This window comes from Sminthopsis crassicaudata, chromosome 1 (genome assembly GCF_048593235.1).
Source record: "Sminthopsis crassicaudata isolate SCR6 chromosome 1, ASM4859323v1, whole genome shotgun sequence".
Classification (NCBI taxonomy): domain Eukaryota; kingdom Metazoa; phylum Chordata; class Mammalia; order Dasyuromorphia; family Dasyuridae; genus Sminthopsis; species Sminthopsis crassicaudata.
Window position 1 is genome coordinate 136,793,436 of NC_133617.1, and position 24,963 is coordinate 136,818,398.

The 24,963-nt window shown below is 34.5% G+C and overlaps 1 protein-coding gene across 40 annotated transcripts in view; it reads right to left on the reverse strand.

Moving 5' to 3' along the window:
- The window catches only part of RIMS2 (regulating synaptic membrane exocytosis 2), a 780,681-nt gene that overhangs the window by 638,375 nt on the left and 117,343 nt on the right, over nt 1-24,963 (reverse strand). The window contains exon 1 of one of the 40 annotated variants that reach the window (XM_074267303.1): nt 2,618-6,288. The exons of the other annotated variants lie outside the window; for them this stretch is intronic. The gene's annotated coding sequence lies outside the window, so the exon portion shown is untranslated. Of the gene's footprint in view, nt 1-2,617; nt 6,289-24,963 lie in introns of those variants that run through there. 40 annotated transcript variants of the gene reach the window in all.

The window sequence follows — 24,963 nt, forward strand, 5'->3', positions numbered from 1 at the left end:
TAAAATATTCCATGATCCACTATGCAAGAAAACAATTCATTCCACTCCACTCTGATTATTAGGATAGGGTTTCCTTATGCTGAGCTGACATCTTCCTTTAATTTCTAGTCTTAATTCTGTTTCTCAAGGTCAATCTGAAGAGACATAATTACTAATCAAATGACAACCTCCCTCCTCTGATTATTCTCTAAAAATTTTTAAAAAAAAGCTAAATAACCCCTTTCCTTTATCAAATTCTCATATGGTATGGTTTCTAGTTCCTCAAACATCTGTTTTTTTCACTACAGTGTAGCTCTAGAACTAAACACAATGCTTCAGGTATGATCTGATCACAGCAGAGATATGGTACTCTTATTTGATCTTCTTCATTGTCCCCCAGAATCAGATCCCCCCCCACTTAGAAGCTCACTGATTGACCTTCCACAATTAAAGACTCATTTTTTTCTTTAGACTTTGTTTTTAATTTTAAAAAGTGAGTAAAATTACAAATTCTCAAGGATGAAGTTTTATCTTCCAACTTTGTATCCCACAATTGTACTAAGTTCATAGAAGGCACTGATTAGAAATGTATTAGGTGTCTGCAAGTGAAATATAAATTCTTATTCAATTTCATAAATTTGTAGGAAGGATCCTTTAGCGGTCAAGGACAATATGTTATAAATTTCTTTTGCATTTTCCATGATATCTAGCATACCACTGGAAAGAGCCCCATGAATTATGTAACCTTGGCCAAATCACCTAATCTCAGCCTCAGTTTCTCTGTTAAGATAAAAATACTTTTAAATGAATATTTATTTCATTTGACATTTCCCAATTACATATAATGTTCTTTTTTAAGTTGTGAAAAATTCTCTTCTTCCCTCCTCCTCTACCCATTGAGAAGGCAATAAATATGATACTGATTTTACATGTAAAGTCATGCAGAAAATATCCCCATACCTATGTTGCAAAACACAGAGACATAAACACACATAAAACAAGAAAAATAGAGTTTTTAAAAAAGTGTATTTCAATCAGCACTTAAAAGACATCCGTTCTCTTGCATTTTTCAACTGTGAACTTTGGAATTATCTTGAATTAATGTCTCAATAAGAATAGCTAAGTCTTTAATAGTTGATCATTATTTCAATATTGATATTACTATGTACAATACTCTTCTGGTTCAGTTCACTTCACTTAGCATCAGTTCATATAAGTTTTTGCCAGTTTTCCTGAAATTATTCTATGCATGTATTTCCTTTTCGAGTATATTTCTTGCAAGCAATAAATTATTGGATTCTGATTGGGTTCTAATCCACTCTTCTACTCATTTTCATTTTTAGATGAGTTCATCCAATTCACATTTACAATTATAATTACTAATTATGCACTTTCCTCTATCCTATTTTCTTATCTTTCTCTTATTATTATGACCCTCCTCCAAAGTTTGTTTTGCTTCTGACCATTGTCTTCCTTTATAAGTCCTCCCTTCCGAAAGGGACCTGTAGGTGCAAGAATGTTTGTGGCAGCCCTCTTTGTGGTGGCCAGAAACTGGAAACTACAAGGATGCCCATCAATTAGAGACTGGCTGAATAAATTGTGGTATATGAATATTATGGAATATTATTGTTCTGTAAGAAATGACCAACAGGATGATTTCAGAAAGGCCTGGAGAGACTTACATGAACTGATGCTGAGTGAAATGAGTAGGACCAGGAGATCGTTGTATACTTCAACAACAATACTATATGATGATCAATTCTGATGGATGTGGCCATTTTCACCAATGAGATGAACCAAATCAATTCCAATAGAGTAATAATGAGTTGAACCAGCTACACCCAGCGAAAGAACTCTAGGAGATGACTATGAATCACTACATGGAATTCCCAATCCCTCTAATTTCGTCCGCCTGCATTTTGGATTTCCTTCATAGGCTAATTGTACACTTTCAAAGTCCGATTCTTTTTTATAGCAAAACATGTATACATATATTGTATTTAATTTATACTTTAACATATTTAACATGTATTGTCAACCTGCCATCTGGGAGGGGGAGAAGGAAGGGAAAAATTAGAACAAAAGGTTTGGCAAATGTTTAAAATTACCCATGTAAATATCTTGTGAATAAAAACTATTAAAATAAAAAATAAAAATAAAAAAATAAAAATAAGTCCTCCCTTCCATCACACCCTCTCACTTTTTCTTATCTACTTCCTCTTCTCCTTCCCCACTAGTATATTACTATACCCAAGTAAGTGTGTATATATACATAATATATGTATGTATGTCTTCCCACTTCAAACAAATTTAGATGAGAGTAAGGTTCAAGTATTTTGTTCATTTATCATTTTCTGCTCTACCATAAAAACTCTTCTTTGTGCATCTCTTTTATGTGAAATAAATTTTCCCATACTTCTTTCTTCCTCCTTCTTCCAGAGCATCTTTCTTACCTGTCCATTTTTATAGCATCCCAACATAGCAATGATTTACTCCTATGCCCTCTTTATAGAATCCTTTTAACTGCCCGAATAATAATAATGAAGTTCTTGAGAAGTTACATGTGTCATCTCCCTATATGGAAATATAAAACAGTCAAACCTTATTAAGTTCCTTAAGATTTCTCTTTCATATTTACCTTTTTATGTTTCTCTTAAGTCTTATATTTGAAAGTCAGCTTTTCTATTCCATTCTGGTCTTTTCATCAGACATACTTGAAATTCCTCTATTTTATTAAATATTCATTTTTCCTTTGGAGGGTTATATTGTTTTGCTGGGTAGGTAATTCTTGGTTGTAGTCCCTGATCTTTTACCTTTCAGAATATCTTATTCTAATATTTCCACTTCTTTAACACACCACTTTCTAAATCTTCTGTGATCCTGACTCTGACTGCATGATATTTGAATGGTTTCTTTCTGGTGGTTTCAAGTATTTCTTTTTACCTGCAAGCTCTAGATTTTGACTATAATATTTCTAGGAGTTTTCCTTTGGAGATCTCTTTCAGGTGGTGATTTATGGATTCTTTCCATTTCTATTTTAGCTCTGGTTCTGGTTCTAAGATATTGGGGCATTTTTCCTTGATGATTTCTTGAAATAAGTGTCTAGATTATTTCTTTGATCATGATTTTCAGGTAGTTCAATAAATTTTAAATTATTCCTATTCAATTTATTTTCCAAGTCATTTATTTTTCTGATGAGATATTTTAATTTTTTAAACTTTTTTTTCATTCTTTTGACTTTGTTTTATTGCTTCTTGATGTGTCATGGTGTCACTAGCTTTCATTTGTCCAATTTTAATTTTTAAGTAATTATTTTCTTCAGTGAATTTTGTATCTCTTTTTCCATGTGGCCACCTCTGCTTTTTAACATGTTTTCTTCAATATTTTTGTGTCTCTTTTACTAAGCTATCTTCTTTTCATATTTTTTCCTTCTCTTTCAATTCTTTACCTAATTTTTCTTGTATCATTCTTGTTTGATTTTGAAAATCAATTTTAGCTCTTCTAGAAATTCTTATTTTGCTTGTGTCTAAATCACATTTTTGAGGCTTTGTTTGTATCTGCTTTGATTTCATTGTCTTCTGAGTTTGTAACCTGATTTTCCATTACCAGAAAACTTTTTATAGTCATGTTCTTTTTTTGGCTGTTTACCCATTTTTCTACCCCATTTCTTGGTTCTGAACTTTATGTTAAACTTCTGCTTGTTCCCAGCATGGGAAGAGAAGAGAAAGGGAAAGGCACTCTCCCAAACTTCAGGCTTTTTCACATTGCTATTTTCAAAACTAGTTCCAGGGGTTTGTTTAGTGCTTCCAAGAAGAAGTGATCTGAGGAAAGAAGTTATCACTGTTTTTCTGGTCTGTACTCTGATCCTTATCCAGGAAGAGTCCCTTATTCCTTGGAAATGTAATAGATACTATTCCTCAGGGGCCTTGCTCCCTTGGGATTAGAAGTGATATGGTTCTTCAAGATCTTTTCTCCATTGCTGAAAGCATTCCTCTCTTCATTGAACTGTGACCCAGAAGTGGGTAGAGACAATAGAGTTGTCAAATTACATCCAGTCTTGCATCTATGCTAGCACAGAGATGCCTGTAATCTCTTTCTGATCAGGTGCAAAGGTCCCCTTACTGTCTCTGACCTGAAAGCTTCTGATGTTGCTGCTCCTTCTGTAACTACCACTTAGTCCTACCACTGGTGTTATATCCACCTGAGCTCTGACCCAGCTTCCAATCCCCCATATCACAAATCTTCCCTTCTAATCTCTTGTCTTGGGCTAGAAGAATATCTCACCCTGACCTTTTTTGGCTTTACCACTCCAGAATTTGATTTGAGGGAGTTTGTTATTTGGTAGGTAATACTGGAAAATTTTAGCAGAGTTGTTGCCTCTATTCCATCATCTTGGCTCCATTCCTGGAAAAGTGGAAAAGACGATAATACTTGTCCTACCCAATTCCAAGAATTCACAAACTCATAGATTTAGAACTGAGAGAGACCTTAAAGGTTCTCTTGTCCAATTTCTTCATTTTACAGATAAAGGAACTGAGACCCAGAGAGGTTGCACAAGCAATAAGCATTAAAAGTAGTATTTGAATTCAAGTATTTATCCACAATCAGAGTTCTTTCTATCATACTATTCCTCCCACTGTGGTGAAGCTCAAGTAAAACAGTTTAAGCAAAAATGACTTTTTCAATAATTATTCAATCAATAACCATTTATTAAGTATCTAGAATGTGCCAGGACTCATGTTAAAATAGTAAATTTTTCCATGAGTGTATAATCTTTTTATTAATAATAGTTATAGTAAAAAAAATTAATTAATCAGTTTTTAAATGACTTTAAGATGTCAAAGCTCCTTTAGAATAATGACTGGTTTTTTGCCTTCCTTTATCTCCCCAGGAAGGTGCCTCACATATAATAAAGTGCTTAAAAATGCTAGTTGATCTACTCATGCAAGCTACTCTTGTGGGTGAGCAGTTTCATACTGGCCCTAAATTGAACAATCAGATTGCAGTTTACCAGAGGAAGCTTCTCTCCTTTCTGTACTCAAAGAACATTCTTTGCTTATCATAAATAAGCAAGAGCTGAACTTTCCACTAGGAAACACAACAATCAAAAGACAGATGCTTTCACATTGTGTGCCTCAACTAATCCAGAAGGGAACTAGGAGAAGCACAAGGAAATGTGCCTCTATAATATCCTGCCAAGAATTCTTCTACCTTCTGCTATCCACACATTTGAGTAGTCATAGAATCTGCGTGCTGGCAGAAAACATAGGGGATTCTCCATTTTATGGATGATGAAACCAAGACCTAAAACAGTTACATAATTTATTCAAAGGTACACAATTAATTAGTGGCAGAGGTGAAGCTATAATCCCCGTATTCTGTTGCTCCATCCAGTATGAATCTCATTGTCTCACACTGTCCCTCAATAAAGAAAAAAACTTGATCTGTTTTAAACTGTTTCTTGAACACTTAAAATATACAACACAGTAACTCACATTCTCTATCTCAGCTTAGAGAATTAAAGATGTAAGGAACCTTGAAGATTATCTACTCCAAACTCCCAAAAGAGGAGAGTATACTATGTTATGGTAATAAAATGAAGAGTATAAAAGTGGCAATGGAAGGCACAGAGTATTCCATTTCCATCTATGGGGTGAGTAAGCTAGGCAGTATGAGGTAAATTATAGTAGTACTAGAAATGACAGCTACATTTGATTCAGAGAAAACCAGGTATCAGTGAGAGTCCAAAGACAGAAAAGGTATGAGAAGAAGAGGTCTGAAATGAAAGGGAGTATATTCATTACAGAGCAAGTGTTTCAGGGATCACAATGGAAAAAGGAAGATGACTATAGAAAGTTGAAGAAGATGTGGATGGAGATTCAGCATCACTAGAATTGAGAAAGTAAAAAAGGGACAGAACTTGTTAACCACTGGGGAATGAATCCAGGTAGAATATGAGGGAATGTGAAGGGACCTTTCTGTTGAAGACAAGTAAAATAATTCCTCTCATCTTATGTTTTTATGGTAAGACCCCACAATTAATGCCTGCCAAAATAGCCTGCTGTCCTGAGTCTTAGTTACACATACACCTTTTTCACACATAATATTCATTTTATTATCTCCATGTCCTTATACTGATAGCCCTCCAATATCTACAATGCAGTTACTCCTTACCTTTATCTTCACCTCTTAGAATCATTGCTTTCCTGAAAGACTCAGATCAAGCAGTACCATCCTTCTACAAGAAGCCTGTCCAGTTTCCTTAGTGTCTTCCCACACCAAAAAACACTTAGTATTCGTGTCATATATATATATTCCAAATACAATTATTTATATACATACATATATATATATATAATATTGTCTTCTCCATTAAAATTTAAGTTCCTTGAGGGAAAGGACTATTTCACTTTTGACTTTGCATCCTCAATTCCTAGCACACTGTCTGGCCTATAGATACTTACTCTTTGTTGACTATGAAGCTCTCATCCTTAGAGGCTTTAAAGGGATGATGGGTCTGAATAGGCAGGATAAAGAAGAGCTTCCTAACTAAAGAGAAAAACATGAACAAAAAAGTATAGAAACAGAAATGGATTTTCAATGAAGGAAATAGTAGGAAGGCAAAAATCTATGCAGAAGAATAGGAAGAAATATACTAGAGAGACAAGAAGGCAAAGTATGGAGGACCTAGAAAGTCCAACACAGGAGTGAATTAAATAGGATATGGATTTGAAATGATAAAAGTGTTTCCAAACTATTAGCTTGACAGCAAAAGTCAAGGTAGATGAGAGACAGAAGGAAAATATACCAGCTAAAATATACTGTTATAAAAATTTAGATATGAAGTAATAAAGGCTCAAATTCCTATGTTGATAAGTGAAAATGGAAAGTAAACAGCCAATCCAAAAACATTTGAAAACAAGAAACAATCAAATTTAATAACAAGGAATGAAAGTCAGATAAAACCAGGAGTATGCTGATAAATGTTTAATAACAAAATATTTTGTACACAAAAAATACTTTTATGATTTATGTATGATTAACATTTTCTCCATCACTTTCTTAAGTTTAGAATAATCAATGAAACAATAAGCCCTTAATTTTAACATTTGCTAATTTCCATGCTTATACTGAAAATTTAGTAATAATGCTTTTACGGACATTTCAAGTTGGATCCAGGACCCCCCTCCCTGAATACAGCCCCAAAATGGCTGTAAGAGTGTTAACATGGAAGATTGGGTTAAAAATAATATGAAAAAGTAAAGAGGTTAGACAAGGATTTCTTTCTTAGATAGAAGATATTAAGTTTGGGGTTTTTTTGCATGTTGAATTTGAATTGACAGCAGAATAGCTATTCATATGACAAGATCCTGCAAGGGTCTCACCTCTAGACACATACTATCTAAGATGTTCTAAGTAGATATATGCCTCTCTGTGCTTAGAGGAAAACAACCCAAGACCTTTTGCAGTAATCCAATCTAGTTGAACTTACTTTATTGTCAGGAAGGATTTTCCCTTACTTAGATCAATATTGCTCCAAGTGAAACAATTCCTCTTGATTTCAGTTCAGAATATTTGATCTTAATATTCATATGGTACCTAACATCAAAATATCAAAGTATATACTCTAATAATAAACACTGAACCATCAATTACCAAAAGTTTCTTCTTTTGAAATGCCTTTGACTCAAAGGACAAGAGTTAATATATAGGTTCTGTCACTTCCTTCCTGTGTGACATTCACTTTATTTATTTGGGCCTTAGTTTCAACATTTGCCAAAAATAGAAACAAATAAACAAAAAAACCCTTTAAGAAAAATAAACAAAGAAAAAAAGAGATGTTGTGTTGCACATATTGAAATACAAGAAAAGTGATTCAAGGTTGGAGTAGATGGCCTTTAAGGATCATTCTAGGTTTAAGTCTCTAATCTCATGATACAGCATAATCACTAATTTGATGCTGATCCTCATCACTTCTTGCCTACATTTCTGCAACACTTACAAATGACCTTTTACTGCCAAACAAGCCCAATTTCTTAACCTTCATAGGCCTTCAATTGCAACTGTTTAATCATGCTTGCTGTTCTCCTCTGGATCCCTTCCAAGTTTTCTAAATCAATCCCTGCTAATTTGTGAAGCCCAAATTAGATAGTGCATTCAGAAGACTGTCCAATTTGGTCAAAGAGCAGGAGAAAAGGTGGTACTTGTTTTAGAAAGGCCAGCCAGTATAAAGAGCTATTAATTCTACCTAATCTTAGCTGTTAACTCCCAAAAAAGGGTTCTTCGAAGCTCATTTAAATTTTAGTTATCCTATTATAACCTTCAAATTAATTTTGTGTAAATAAGTGAAGAATACCCCAAAATTTTTTAACTTTAAACATACTTACTATTCTTCTGCTCTGCTAGTAGGTGACAAGAATGGAAATTAAGACTTATAAGAAGACATTATAGTTCTACAAAACCTATTTATCCATTTGCCTGAATTTGTAAAGTATCTGTTCAAAAACAAATTAGATACATAGTAAAGCACATTAATAACTACTTTTGGAAAATGTTTAAAATAAGTTTTAAAACTCTCACAGAAAACCAAAGTGGAAGGACAAGCTTTCTACTAAGTGATCTTGGTCTTTTAAACTTTTGAAGCCATGAAATTTTATGAGAATATGATTGCCCTTTTTACTATAAAAGTTTACTATATTCCAAAGATTGTCCTCAGCTGATGCACAACTTTACAGATGTCATAATATATCCTTAAGAACTCTAGTGAGAAGAGGTTTCATGAGGAAAAGTATTAACAAATGATCTCATTAGAAGCAGCACTTCAATTTAAATCAGGATGACAATATTGCAAATTAGTAAATTAAGGAGAAATTTAATATTTACAGAATGACAGAGTATGGAAGAAGAAATGGCTCATCCAGTGGGTATTATTTAATCCCTTTCTACAAACAAATAGCAAAGTGTCTTACTTTAGATAAATCTCTACTAGAGACAAAGTAGTCTCTACTTTAAACTGCCCACTAACTTGCCAAGTAACACATTCCATATTTAGAAAGGTCAAATTGTTAGGAATTTTTTCCCCTTACTTCAAACCTATATTTGTCTCTTTTCAATTTCCACTTATTAATTCTAGTTCTGCCTATAAGACCAAGTAAAACAGGACTCTTTTATGTGTCAACTCTTCAACATCATTAAAAGAAGATGATCCTGTGAAATGGAGTCCTTGATTTAGACTCCAAAGATCTGCCTTTGATCACAGTCATACAACATATAGTATTTCTATGACCCTGAACTAATTAGTTAGTTACCTTAAATTTTAAGTTCAACCTTAAATTTTCCCATCTGTTAAATTAATGAATGCTGAATGGAATTTTCTATGAAACCCAAAATCTGAGCACATAATTATTTATTCCTACTGAAAAAGGCAGACAGAATTGATTATAACATTATTCAAAATGGCTCATGCCAAAAAGACACAAACTTGATTGTATAATATTTGCTGGAAAGGAGTATACTTCTGATAGATCAAGCATTTGAATAAATGAATCTCCTCTTCCACTTTAATTTTTATGTTTCCCAACAACTAATAGTATCATTATTTAAAATATATGGGAATAAAAACTATAATTTGATTTTTTGCTTTCTATAACAAAATAGCTTACCTATTTCCATATTATAGAATATTAGAGTATGAAAGATTGCAGGTATCACATATGAGAGTGATTGTTTCATAGATTACACCATTAATTATAGTGAAGTATCATTTATATTTCAGTTCTACTTTCAGCATTCTCAGCTATCCAAAAATGTAGGTGCAAATTATGTTTGTGAAGGAAAAAGGCTCCTCTATGTAGCAAAAAGAAATATCTGCCAAAAATCATTCATCTTACTTTACAATAGAGTCTGAAATTACTCTATTCTCATTTGGAGCCCACTGACTTAACAAGAGAATAAGGACCGGATTTTGATTTCATTGATAAAGGGAACTCCCAGATGAACAGCCTCCTTCTACCAAATGCAGGGTGTGTCCTTCTTTATAATTTTGTCTTAGAATGTTGTCTAAGGCAGTACAATCAACTTGTATAGAAATAGAGGCGATTAAACTATAGTCTACATATTAATTTAGAAAAATACATATCAATATTATCTGCATCATCTTTTATCTTTATTTATTTTGCTAAACATTTTCAAATTACATTTTAATCTGTGTCAGAAAGTCTGTGAACCATGTGTGGATCTCTGACTAAAGGCACTGAGAGGCAAGTGATTTGTCCATGTGATAAGGACAGTATATACAATAATCAAGGATTGGACTAATCTTCCTCACTCTGAAAACAGTTGTCTATTCATTATAGCAAACTTTCAATGATATAACCATAATATAAAATAAGGTTATTGATTTTTAAAGATATGCTATCTGTATTTTTTCAATAGATAAGATATGGGAAAAACTTTAAGGGGAGATGTTCTCATTATAGATTATAGCATGAAAGGAAACTAAAAAAATACAAAAAGCAAATGGAAAATTCATAAAAGTACTAAAATGTGATATTAAATATCTCAGTAACTTCCATGTATTATGGTTGCTTTTAATCACTGAATCTCATACTGATAAAAGAAAACATATCAGAAATAGAAATAAAATGTATTAGAAAAAGAAACCAAAACAATTTTTATTGAGGAAAGCATTTTGTAAATAGATTACTTTAAGGCCACTGGGGAAAATTTTAAGAAACAATTGAAAGTATAAGGGATTTCTATACTTACTGCAAAAATTATAACTTATCATGTCACAACTGGAGTTGCACAGTTATTTCACTTTAACTCTTAAACACAAATTAATTAAGTACAGTACAGGCATTATAAAGACTTCACTATTTTGCACTAGAATATCCCAAGATTTGTTTTAGAAAAAAATAACAGTATTCAGTATTTTCCCATTTCAAAACTAATATGAAAATATTTTTGTCTTTTCTACAACCTGCTTCCTTACACTTTCTTCATTAGTACTTATAAAATGAATGACTGGGGAAAGAAGAGAGTATAATTTGTATCATTCAACTTATGTACTAATCATTTTCTGTTAAGACATGCATGGGGCATAAATTGAAATAAGTGGTCCATTATATTATCTGCTTCAACTCAAAGATGATCAAAGCCAGTTGAACTATTCTTCTTATGATAACAATTTCAAATAAATTACTCACATGTCAATAAGTGTCTTCTTCATACACTAAAATGTAGTGTAAGACAAAACATAAAACAAAACAAATGACACATCTAAAGAAATTTACATTCTAATAATTATAGTTTATACAGCCCATAAATTGAAGGATAAAATGCATTTACTAAAATGTAATTAATTACACTAGAGAAATGTTATGGATATTACAGTTAATATTGATTTTTGGATTGAATATGAATTGAACTGATGGAATCCAATTAGCTCTGTAGAGCTCTACTTTTTGGGAACTTTTAAAACATCTACAGACATATCAAGTTTTAAGCTATTGTGATTAAGGGGAATAAATGATACTACTTGTGCAAAATTATCAGAATATGAAATACCACTGAGTAATCTGCTTTCAGTAATTAGTAAGGAGCAGAATTGATAAGTTCTCCCAAAATTCAGAAGAAAAACTTAAAATTGAACAATGAGGGTTTTTTTACAAGCAAAAAGAATTTAAAAGTCATAAATGGTATACCTAATAGGAAGGTGAGAAAATTAGAGTGAAAAAATCATAAGTACAGGGAAAAGATGTTTAATTAGAGAGTAAAACTGAGCAAATTATTTTCATAGGTATAAAATATAAACTAAGAAATATTTTCCTGGTCATCTCTCTAATGATTTCATACCTCATTAGTGTGATACAGACCATAACCTATTCATATTTACTTATTTTGTGTGATTCTTGTACATCCTTTATGTATATAAATGTATACTTATGTATATTTATAAATCTTAAATAGAGCTCAAATTAAGTAGACAACTTCCCTCTCCCTGCACCCCCCAATATACATACCAATATCCCCTTTCCCTTAGTCTTTCTTGGCTCTATCCCTTCCCATGTAGAGATTCCTTGAGAGAACCCAGAATCCTTTGCCAAAGGGAGTCTAGAATTGCTGCCCTATTTTGACTCTTAACCCCACCTCTTCCTTTCCAGTGATGGTGGATTGCTTTCACCTCTAGACAGCTCACTCGGTGGAACAGACACTCTGATGAATCCCATGGACACCTGGGCCTTGCAATATGCTGTGTTGCTTAACTCTTAGGACTTCTGGACCTTTCCATTTATGCTGCAGCTCAACTGTTCCATATGCATTGTTTTCCCAAAGAGAATATAATCTCTTTGACAGCAGGGCTTATCTTCAGTTATACTTGGACCATCCATAATGGTTATGCCATAGTGACACAATGGTTGGCATGTGGAAAATTCCTGACAAATATTTTTCATGCATATATCATTCAATCATTCAGTTATAAAGAATTCACCCCCCCCCCCATGCTAGAATCCTGTCTTTAAGCAGTTTCATATCTCTCAGATACTACAATGATTGAACTGCCTTCATCTCTCACCCTCAACAGCAGGGACAACCCATTTCCTTTTTTGCAGTCATGTATTCCATTGATATCTTTTACACCATTCTTCTGGACAAGTTGCCACTGGTAAATCTCTATATAAATCATGAGAATTGTTAAATTAATATCTCATATCAGCTATGATTGCAAAGACTGAGATAATGATCATTCCAACTATGCATAAAACATAGAATATAGAATTCCATAATAGAGAAAAATATCGCTCTGGCCACCTCTTAGTGGCTTAACTCTTTATATAATAGCCAAGGTTTTTTTTTTTTTCTCTTTTAGCCAAAAGTTCTTGGAAAAGCTGACCTACCCTTCATGGAGGAGAGACTAAATGAAACCTCTTTCGTTCTGCTAATAGAGCAGAATAAAGAATCTTTTCCCCCACATTATTGAAAAGCCTGTCCAGTGTCATTATCCAAAAATGGGCTTGAAGTTATAATGAAGATATAACATGAAAAATCAAGTTTCCCACGGTCCCAGTCTAGGTTCTAAGTAGAACCCAATATAACCTGATTAAAATCTAAATAAACTGAAAAATTAAAACAACAAAAAACAAAAATAAAATGAATACTAAGAAACATAAAATGGCAGGTTTTCTGTCATTTAAAAACCCTGGTGGTTTATTTTCCACAACTCTAAAGCATCTCCAATAGTAATAAGAGTTCATCTTTTTTTTTTTTTGTCTCTTTCATCATAAGACTTAAGGAATTGATAGGGGTTAAAGATTCCTTTCTAATTCCCAGCCCCATGAATCCCAAAGGGAGATATTCGGGCTTTCCTAGACCCCACCAGATCTGAGCTAACCTGGGCTGTCTCAGCCCCCACTCTAATGATCTGCTCAGGTTTCCACAACCCACTTCCTCCTTATCTAAAAACCCATTGAATTCTATTCAAATGCTAACCCTGGCCAAAACCAGCCAGGAGCCAACATGGGACTCCACCCACCTTCAAGATCACCAAAAGCCCCCATTATAAAAGGAGGAACCCTGGAGCCCACTCTTTGCAGGAGCCCCTTATGCAGGCCATGTTTGGGTTCCTATCCGCCCAGCCCCTGGCATCTTTCTACCTTTACCCTTATTTCCAAACCCCAAATAAACCTCTTTTATTAATCTAGGTTTTCGGGTCTGTAAATTCCATTACAGGGGACTCTGCATCACTACTAGACCTCATTTAACTCTGTATCCTTGTGCCAAATCCAAAGGGGTTGCAGGAGAGCTCTGACTCCCTGTACCCCAAATCTGCCACCAGACCTCAATTAGCCCTAATTTCATTCAGGTACCCTTTACCTAACTCTTATCCAGAATCATTAACAAATCTTCCATGAAAACTTCTGCACTTCACTTTAGTTAATAAACTATGTTCAAGTTTAAGCATTATGTGCAAGGCAGTGTCCTAGGGGTTAAAATAATTCCTTCTTTTCAAGGACAATAGGTGGTACAGTGGACTTCTAATCAGGAAAATTTATCTTCCCAAGTTCAAATTCAAAATACACTTGCTTTCTACATTAGCCTGGGATAATTCATTTAAATTTAATTGCCTCAGTTCTTTCATCTATAAAAATGAGCTGGAGAAGGAAATAGTGAAACACTCCAATAGTTTTGTCAAGAAAACCCCAAATGGGGTCATGAAGAGTCAGACACTACTAAATAATACTACCCTCAAGGAGTTTATACTCTTTGCTAGTTCCATAAAATTCTTCCCTCATTCATTGTAACCAGGTCTCCTTCCTCATTGTTCTACATGCTGCTACGGAGCCTATAAAAAGTCATTCAGTTAGTCAATAAATGCTAACTATGTGCCAGGCACTCACTAAGTCCTGAGAATACAAAGAAAGACAAAAGTCAGTCTCTCCTCTCAAAGAACTCAAAGTATTAGGGGTTATGCTAAAGCTAAATAGGGGAAAAGACAAAGAGGGAGAAATTCTTTGTGAAGTTGTCTTTAAATTGCAGAATTTAAATTTCTAACAGTAGCCTTCATTGACCCATAATTTGTATAACCTCTGAAGTGACAGTATTATCTCCATCAATATACAGTTTTCTCTTTCTTCTCAGTACTGCACTTTACATTCCAGGAAATTATGGTTACAGTAGTTTATTTAGGGGTGTGCTAGTAAAGGGTTAGTTATTGGATCTTCCCGAAAACGTATAAATAACACACTTTTCAGTTTTATTTACATTAACATCTTTTCCATCATTTTCTTAAGTCAACAAAAGAATAAATTGAACCCTGACCTGTATTACTGGCTATTTTACAAGGTAGAAATGCTCACAGTGAAAATTTAACCATAAGCACAAGCAGGTGAACAGTTCTTGTCTTTTGCCCAAATTCTTGTCTTCTTACATACTATTTTTTAGAAATTTTTCATGATGACAACTTTTTCATATTATTTTTAGTTCTACTAAGAATTTTTAAATTGAACTCAAGTGCTACTCCAATGCTCTATTATGCTTGGAGGTGGCTATGAAATACTAAATGTTTTGTTGTAAAAAGCTTCACTTATAGGCTCAAGGATAGACTTTGTCCTAGAAACAACCTAAATAAATTCAGAAGAAATCATCATGTGTATGTTAGCCAATAAAAGATGACTTAAAAAAAACTTACAACTCTTGAAAAACATCTACTAAGGTACAAAAAGATCACAAAATGCATTGAAGGGATTATTCACATAAAGACATTATGAATCTTTTGACTATGAAAGTGGAAAAATCACTAAAGCATAAAAGGGCTGGTCAATTTTTGAAGGTTTAGGATAAGACAAGTATTTGAGCATGTTACTGGAAATAGATATTTTAAACAGTGTGTACTGTTTATACTATTCATACAGGAACTTCAGAGAAAATTAAGTCTTTTTATATCCTCCATAAAGTTTCCATTTAAAAAAAAATGTTGCATGGAGCAAAGAAAAGAAAACTGAATTTGGAGTCAGAAAATCCAGATTCACTTCCTGGCTCTGATACTTCCTATATGACTCTGAGTAAATTATTTCCCCAATTGCAGTTTCCTCATCTCATGCGGAATAAGAAGGAATTAGACTAGAGACTCTAAGGTTCATTCCAACTTGGAAATGCTATTATCCTATGTTTTTGTTTTTTTTTTTAATTTCTAGAGTCCAGATATTAATCAAAGGTAGTCACAATCTAATTGGAAACCTTCCTAAGGTTATTCTATTCAATGGGCAAATAATTAAGAAAAAAAACACACTCTACTGTTAGGATTATTACTAGGTGCTAAGTCTGTTGTTGGGTATTTAACAATTCTCTAGGTCAGAGTTCACACCTTTAAAGGAGTTCAAATGTCTACAAAAGACCATGGAAACACTAAGGAACTACAAATTGCATATAGCTACAGAAAAAAAATTCAAAAACAAGTTCCTTTTCAATATTTAGGATATGAAGTATATCCTAAGGCATTCACAGTACAAAAGCTTTCTTTAAGTACAGAGAAGTTGGACACCTTAAATGATTTCCAAAAAGTAATAGGAGATATCCAATGGATTATTCCCGTGTTAGGCTTAACTACCAATCAACTGCAACTTCTATATGACATTTTAAGAGGAGACAGTGTGTTAAATCCACCATGCCAGCTTACAAAAGAAGTGCAAAAGGCTTTGAGAGAAGTTGAACTGGCCTTATCCAATGTGGTTGAAAGTGTCACTCAAAAGCCCTTGGAAATATCAGTTTTTGTTATAAAATAGCAGTCCTTCATCAAGGAGACAGTGTGATTGAGTGGGTGAACCTCCCAGCACAACCAGAACAAAGCCTTACTCCTTACCTAGTGCTTGTGGCTAGAATTTTATTAAAGGCCATTAAGCGAGCAGTACAATTATCTGGGATACGTCTTAACAAAATATACACATTTGATAGTAATGCACAAATTAATGTATGCTGTGAGACCATCTCAGAATGGCAAATTTTATTGGCCACAGCTCCAAATTTTGCACATGGATCTCCTTAAAGATAACCCAGCTATTACATAATTGGTAGTGGATTTTTGAAGAAAAGGTTTCTAAGGTTCCTCTTAAAGGACAAACTATCTTTACAGACACCTCCAAAGAAAATATTTGTGCTGTATACTCTCATGATTTAACCATAAAGAGAGTAGTCAAAACTCCTTTTCAGTCCACTCAGCAGAATGAATTATTTGCAATCATGCTAGCTCTTACTTATTACCCAGGAGACATAAATATAATTACTGATTCAGCCTATTCAGCAGGTATGATACAAAGAATTTCCACAGCCCAAATAAGATTTGCAGCTTCTAATATTTATCAGTTCTTTAGGGAACTTCAAGAACAAGGGAGAAAGCATCCAGGCAAGATTTATATCTTGCATGTCCACTCATATAGTGGACTTCCTGGTCCTATTTTTGATGGCAATTCAAAGGCAGATAGCCTTTTAACTATGTTAGCCAGTACTCCTTTATTTCAGGAAGCTCAAGAATCTCATTCTAAATATCATCAGACTGCTCGAACTTTACATTTACAATTTGCGATAACAAAAGATGAAGTTAGGAGCATAGTAAAAAGCTGTACAGCTTGCCTTCCTTTTCATGCTCCTTCGCTCCCTCCAGGGAAGAACCCTCATGGTTTGAGGCCCAATGAAACCTGGCAAATGGATGTGACCCACTATAAATCTTTTGGTCATCTGTCTTTTATCCACATTGTGGGAGATACCTTTTCAGGATTCACTTTTGCAATGCCAACAACAAAAGAGACAACCTGAGTGATCACTGAATTCCTTATACAAGCATTTGCAATTATGGGTGTGCCACAAGAAATAAAAACAGATAATGGACCTGCACATACTTCTAAACATTTTGCTCACTTTTGTGCACAGTATAAGATTTTACACACCACTGGCATACCTTTTAATCCTCAAGGTCAGGCAATAGTAGAGAGAAGAAACAGAGACATTAAGATACTCCTCCAAAAACAAAAGAAAGGGGGAGCCACAGGCAACCCTAGAGAATTTCTAAATTTAGTTCTCTGTACCATTAATTTTTTAATTTTTGACAAAGATGCACTGGCTCTGGCAAACAGGTTTTATAACCCATCAGAAGGGCAGTGTCCAGTACGAGCAACCCCACTATCTTTAGATAATCGTCTGATGATGTGGAGAGACCGAGAAAGTGGTGAATGGAAGGGACCAGATAGGTTAACTGCTTGGGGAAGAAAGTTTACTTGTATTTCTTCAGATGGAGAAAAAATCAAATGGGTGCCAATGAGTTGTATTCGCCTTGTCCATTAGAGAGAGACAGAAAAAAAGAAAAACTTCAAAACAAAGGAAAAGATCTAAGAAACATCTGACATTGAAAGAGCATGGCTGACAAGGAGACTATTAAAGAACTTTAAAACCATCAGGAATCATTGGATTCCCTAACACAAGATGAGACTATTGTAGGACTTGCAGGATTTTTTTTATTCCTGGCTAATTTAATTCCTGAACTAATGGACAATGGATTCCTTTTGGGCTATTTTTAGGATTTATGGACATGTATAAATTCTCAATTTATGATTATTTGATCATGCTATTTGTTATATCACTTCTAGCATGTATTATGTTACTATGTGTTTATGTAATTCATGTAATTATGTGTAATAGTTCCCATTTTGATAGATTATATATACCTGTTTCAAGGTCATGACCACCCTATGTTCTAAATCAAAAGAAAGGGGTAGATGTTAGAATTATTACTAGGTGCTAAGTTGGTTATCTGGTACTTAATAATTCTCTAGCTCAGAGTTCACACCTTAAAAGGAGTTCAAACCTTTAAAGGAGTTTGCTCATTAGTTCTATAAGAGGTTCCCACAAGTCCATGGAGTACCCACAAGCCCATTCTCTGGGAGGATATAAGGAGCCATCATTGAATGGGGAGGTCAGTCTGCATTGGGTGAAGGAGAAGACTTCCCAGGAGAACTTCAGGGAAGCTTGAGGAGATTCAGAGTGAGGATTCAGTGGATTTGCAAGTCCAGGAGATTCACAAGTCTAAAGGAAAAGCCTGCTCATGGACTTCCGGGAGATTGACATCTAGGATTGAATTCTGGGAAACCCACAATCCCACACTCTCAGAGGCACAGTCTGATTCCCATCCCCAAGAGATTCAGAGTCAAGATTTCATTCACACATCTACTTTTGTTCTGGCTGGAGGCTTTGGATTCAGAGGAAGCTAGAGTCTGAAGCTGGCTGGAGACATTCTGACAGGAAAAGATTCAAGACTTAGAAAGACACAATATAGGATCTGGACTTTAACTCCTGGCTGCATTTTGGGATTATTGGAACTGAAACTAAAACTAAGGCTGGCTCCAGAAGTTCCCCAAGAGATCTGCCCCCTAGAGAACTATTGCAATTTAGAGACAACAGAACATTATATTCTACAGTGTGTCATAAATACTGAGACAATATTTATTCTACATACAGCAGCTTACTTACGTCTGGGGCTCCTTTTCATTTTGTTGTTTGTGCTGTGGTTGAAGAACGTTATTTACCAGCTCAGTGATCCCACTAAAGGGAAACCACCTGTTTAAATAAGCAAATAATGTGACTAAATTACCAAATCAATAATACTCTGTGGTCAAATGTTTTCTTATCCAATCATAACCAAAAAGAGAGAGAAAGACAGGCGGGGAGAAAGCTACAGCCAATGGGAGTGTGAACTGCAACCATCTGTCAGCCAATTAGAATAGAGAGAAATAGAGGTTTGACACTTCACCAATCCACAAGCAGGCAGCAAGAAACGACATCCAGCCACTATCTTGGATGAAGTAAGAAGCTACAGGCAGCTAGCTATCTTACAAGCCAGTCGGGAAAGCAGCAGATGACACGCTAGCTGAAGTCTACCAAGTATTAGTGTTAAGCTAATACCATCAGAGGGGCAGGAAGCAGAACGGGACAGAGGGAGAGAAATCAGTCTACTGCACTCTACTTTTACTTACTGTGTCGTCTGGGGTTTGGGGTCTTCTTTGGCCCTAAAAAGATAAGTTTGCACAACTGAGGGCAGTGGCACTAAAAACCATCATCTCCCTACTCACTTACTGTCTATGAAATATTGGACGGATAAAATAAGATCTAGCATTCTCTAAATGATGTCACTTCCTAAGAGTTCAGAGAGATAACTAGACCGGAGATTCCTTCTTTTACATTTCACATCTAAAACTGAAGCTGTCTAATCTGTGATTTTAAAATCAAGAAGATGGAAGTATTGCTTAAATTATAACACATTAGGATCTATACCTTTAGAGGTCTCTGCATCTAACTTTTTCAACAATACTGTCATGTGGAAAATACTAAACTACTAAAAAAAAATTACAAATATGTATTGAAGATAAAAATATTTTTCTTTTTTTTTTTTTTTTTAATTTGGAAGTGGAAGAGAAATAGTTCTTTAGAAAAACTTTCAGGTAATCCTGAGAGGCAGGTGTTATTTGTAAGTATCCATTCCATGTTGTTGGGATTATGGGCCTGGTATCCCACTGATCTAGAAAATCCCAAAAAGTCTTTTGGCTCTTTCTTCATATCAAAGAAGTAGTCTAATATTTTTTCTTTTCTTTTTCTTTTATGGAATGTTAACAGTACCTTATCCTAAAATTTGAGTTAACTATTTGGTCATAGGCTCTGTATCATCTACTAGCCTTGGCCTTTCGTTTGTGACTTCTGCAAAACTCCCAAAAAAGTCTTATTTAACTTCTTACATGCTTTGTGATATATCAAAAATGCATTGGGGAAAATTGCAATATGGAAGGCACTATATAAAGTTCCTGAAACAGGAAAACCTGGGTTCAAATTAAACCTAACCGTGTGACGTTAGCCAATCATCTCACCTCTCTGATCTCAGAAATTCCCTAAACTTTATCCACTAAGTAAAATATGGAATGTTTTCTTGGTTGGTGCTTGATATAATGATGTTATTATATTTATCCATTGTTTTTTGATTCACCATTTATTTCTTTCCTATCTAAATAAATGAGACAGACACATATTATGTCTGAAATTAAAGGTTTTCTTCCTTTCTCACATAAATTTGTCTCCTGATTAATAATAAAATAAAAAGGAACAAATTGGGGGTCTGTGATGGATTTAATTTATTTTTGGTTCAGTTGTATGATTTAATTAGGAAAGATTAATTACTAATATAAAAATTCCTTCCACTATTGCAGATCTCCAACTTGCCTTTAACATACAAACTTGGAAAGTCTCCTAGAATATTGAAAGGTTATGTCGGCTAAAAAATATAAAAACTGAACTAGAACTTCAAAGTTGGCTGTCTATCCCATACACCCTACTACCTCTCATAAATCTCAATTTCCTAGCACAAATAACTTCATAGCAGAGACACAGTTATTAAATCATAGATTCATTTTGGATAAAGAAATTATAACTTTGCTATGTAAATTCTAACAAATAAAATGAAACTCTAATCAGCTTAGTTTTTTACTCCCAACTTCACAGGGTACAATTTGTGCTCTAGGAAAGGTAAGCATCTAATTGTTTTATTCTTAACTTTGAGCCTACATGAAGTCTAATATGAAGCATCAAGACTTTGCCCTTAGTTTATCTTCACCTTCCCCCACTCAAGGAACAATATGGCTTATTGAATAAGGGGTCAACTTTGCAGTCAGAAAGAATTGCGTTGTCCTATTTCCAATACATCTCTGAGCAGGGACACATTATTTATCTAATAATATGTATTGAAGGTAAAATTAAGTTTTTATTTTGGAACGGAGGGGACATAGTTGAAGATCTGTACATGACTGTGTGATCCTGGGCAAGTTATTTAACCCCCTACTGCCAACTCTCTAAGAGTATAATTTGTCAAGAATGTGCCAATATTTATTGGTAGAGGAAGTATCCTAGTTGTTCCCCCATCCCTAGAACATGCTTCCTCCTTTCCTTCAACTACAGACCTCACTGGCTTCATTTGAATCCCAACTCAAGCCATACTTTCTAGAGGAAACCTTCTCCTAACCCCTCTTAAGTAGAGGGCTGAAACTGAATCAGACAAGAGAGCACTTAAGGCAAACTATTCAATGTGAGACAATGGCTCTATTAGCATATATTTGGATGATGGTTCTGATTTCAAATACAAACAATAGGAAAGATACCCTACATTTTAGGAGTCTCTCTTTCCATATAGTTACTTACAAACTCTTCTTCCACAAGGAAATCTAGCTTCCCCAAAGGATCTCTGGCCAATTTACCTTTTGCAACTTTTTTAGTCAATGCAAAGGATTTTTCCTGATCCTTAGCAAGCCTTTCAACATTATCTGAAATTTTATAAAATTTTGCAAAGTTGTCTATGTGGATGTTTCCTTGACAAATGCTTCACTCAAATCACTTATATAACTTTGTAAAGAATTTTGAAGTATTGTTATGGCCAAAAAGAAACTTTAATTTGTCTTCTTATACTTTATTCTCAGTCATATACTTAGCAATCCTGGGGCACTGGACTTGCTGCTATTTCTCCCACAAGACACTCTATCTCCCCCACATCATGCCTGTGGACTGGTTGCCCCCTGTGGTTGGAGGTTCACCCTTCCCATTTACTTCTCCTGCTTCTCTGGCTTTCTTCAAGTTCCTTTAGCTAAAATACCACTTTCTATAAAAAGCCTTCCTCAACCCCACCCCTTTAATGTCTTTCCTCTTTATTTACCTTGAATATATCTTTTATAAGCAATTATCATAGATTTAGGAATGTAAAATGTCATCCACATCCAGAGAGAATGATGGAATCTGAATATGGATCAATGCACAGTATTTTCACCTTTTTTATTTGTTTCTTTTTTTCTCATGGTTTTGCCCTCTTTTTTGTAAAACATGACAAATATAGAAATATGTTTAAAAGAATTATACATATTGGATCTAAGCATAGCATTTTCACCTTTTTTTTTGTTCTTTGCTTTTTTTCTCATTCATGTTTTTTTTTTTTTTTTTTCCCCTTTTAATCCTCTGCAGCATGACATTTGTAGAAGAATTGCACATGTTCGACCCACATCAAATTGCTTGCTTTCTTGCAGAGGGGGGAGAGGGGAAAAGAAGAAGAAATATTGGGAACACAAGATTTTGCAAAGGTAAATGTTGAAAACTATATTTGCATGTGTTAGGAAAAAATATTATTTTTAAAAAAAAAGAATTGCACATATTGAACCTATATTAGATTACTTCCTATCTTGGAGAGGGGGGAGGTAAGGAAAGGAGGGAGCAAAATTTAAAACACAAAGGCTTACAAAAAATGAATGTTGATAACTACTTTTGTAGTATTAGGAAGAATGAAATACTATTGAATTTTTTTTAAAAGAACATATCTTATATGTAATGTACATAGTTGCTTGCACATTATCTCCCCTATTAGATTTGTGTGGAAAGATGAAGAACTCACAGATTAAGCACATATTGATCAGAGACAATTAACTAAGTGAATCAGACTTATAGGCCCCAGTCACGTGATTTTAGATAAGGCCTAGGCTGCATTCCATTGTCCAAAGAAGAGGTGGCCAGAGAGGCTATATAGCACCTTGTCTACTACATTCCACTGATCAAATAGGGGAATACAGACTTATATGACCAATCACACCATATAGAGGGTGGGATTTTGGAGGTTCTTTGTCTGAAATGTATAAAAGCTGTGAACATTTTCAAGAGAGTGGCTCTCTCTCCTGCTGTGAATTTGGCTCACAGACCAGGATGGAATCCACTTCTCGAGATTCTAATAAATAATTCTGCTTTCTATGAGTGATCTCTAAGTAGTCAATTTGGGTAGGCCTTTTTGTCCCAAACAGATTATAAACTCTTGGAGGGAAGAGACTGTTTTTGCCTTTCTTTGTGTCCCCAGTGCCTGGTCATTTTACTTGGTTAAAAAATATATATTTGGGTTTTGGACACATGTGCAGAAACTCAAAATTGGAAGGGTAACTGTGTTACCTGTCTGTTTTTAGAAAGAAGCTTCAGATGCTTACTCTATGACCTTGGAAAGTCAACTAACCTCACTATGCCTCAGTTTCTTCATTTGTAAAATATGAATAATGATATCACCTACCTCATAGCTATTGAGATAGTTAAATGAAATAATATACATAAAGTGCTTTGCAAAACTCAAAGTGTTATAAAATGCTAGCTAGTCTTACCTTCATCAGTCACCCAAAGTCTCCCAAAGCCATTAACCACTGTGTGGATAATTACCAGAAAGTATTGTCATTAGAGTCACCTCCTCATAATTATGTCCCCTCTAAATTAACAGATTTGCATGGCAAGTAATAAACACAAAGGAGGAAAGTAATACAATATTTTTCAGTAAAACTCAAAATCAAAGTAAGCCAGCAGGTCAGTCACTTGAGCTTTGATCCTTCCAAGAGAGATAACCAAATCAATTTAATTTACTGAATATAAAATTGGACTTGATCAGAGAGCTTGAAAAACTTCCAAATGCTTCTGGAATCAAATTAAAATATAATTTGGAGGGGCAGCTAGATGGCGCAGTGGATAGAGCACCAGCCCTGAATTCAGGAGGACCTGAGTTCAAATCTGGTCTCAGACACTTACCACTTCCTAGCTGTGTGACCTTGGGCAAGTCACTTAACCCCAGCCTCAGGAAAAACACACACTCACACACACACACACACACACACACACACACACACACACACACAGAGATAAATAATTTGGAAATAATTAACAAAATAAAAGTGAAATACAACATAGAAAGTGTCAATTTTGTTTTGTTTTGTTTTGTTTTTCAAACCAATATGTAGCCTACAGGAATCCCATTTCTATTTGAGTTTGACACAAAAGGACTGGACAACTTCTATCTGAATTTTATGATTCCACCTACCACTCAGATCAATCTGTCCCTTTATCAAATTGTTCTACAAATGTCTACCTGATTGAGAATCTTGTCCTGAAAAATCACCAGATGACATTGACCAATCAATAACACTTGCCAGCTTATTAACCCTTTATGTCACTTTCCTGCAAATCATCCCTCAGTAGTCTCTCACCTTTACTTTCACCCTCACCTAATTCCATTTCTTCTCTACATAAACCATAAACAATCTCTGAATCTGACTCGCTCCTCAGAGGTTCTGGATTAAAAGCTCATAAATTACCACATTACAAAGACCTGTTCTCTTATGCTGCATTCTGTCAAAATGAGCTCAGTTCATCCAATCCCCATGATTTTAGTACCTCATTAATTTCAGTAGTACAGACTCCTACAATTGGAATGTTCTCTGATGCTGATGGGATATTTTTAAACATCTTTCATGATGACTAGAAATTCTCTCCTAAAATATGGAAGAATGGAAATGAAAATCATTATATCTGAACCTTCAGAGGCTCACAACATCTACTTGTAGGACATTGTCTTTTAGAAAAGAAATTTGCTCACATTCAAGGGTTCAGGGAATT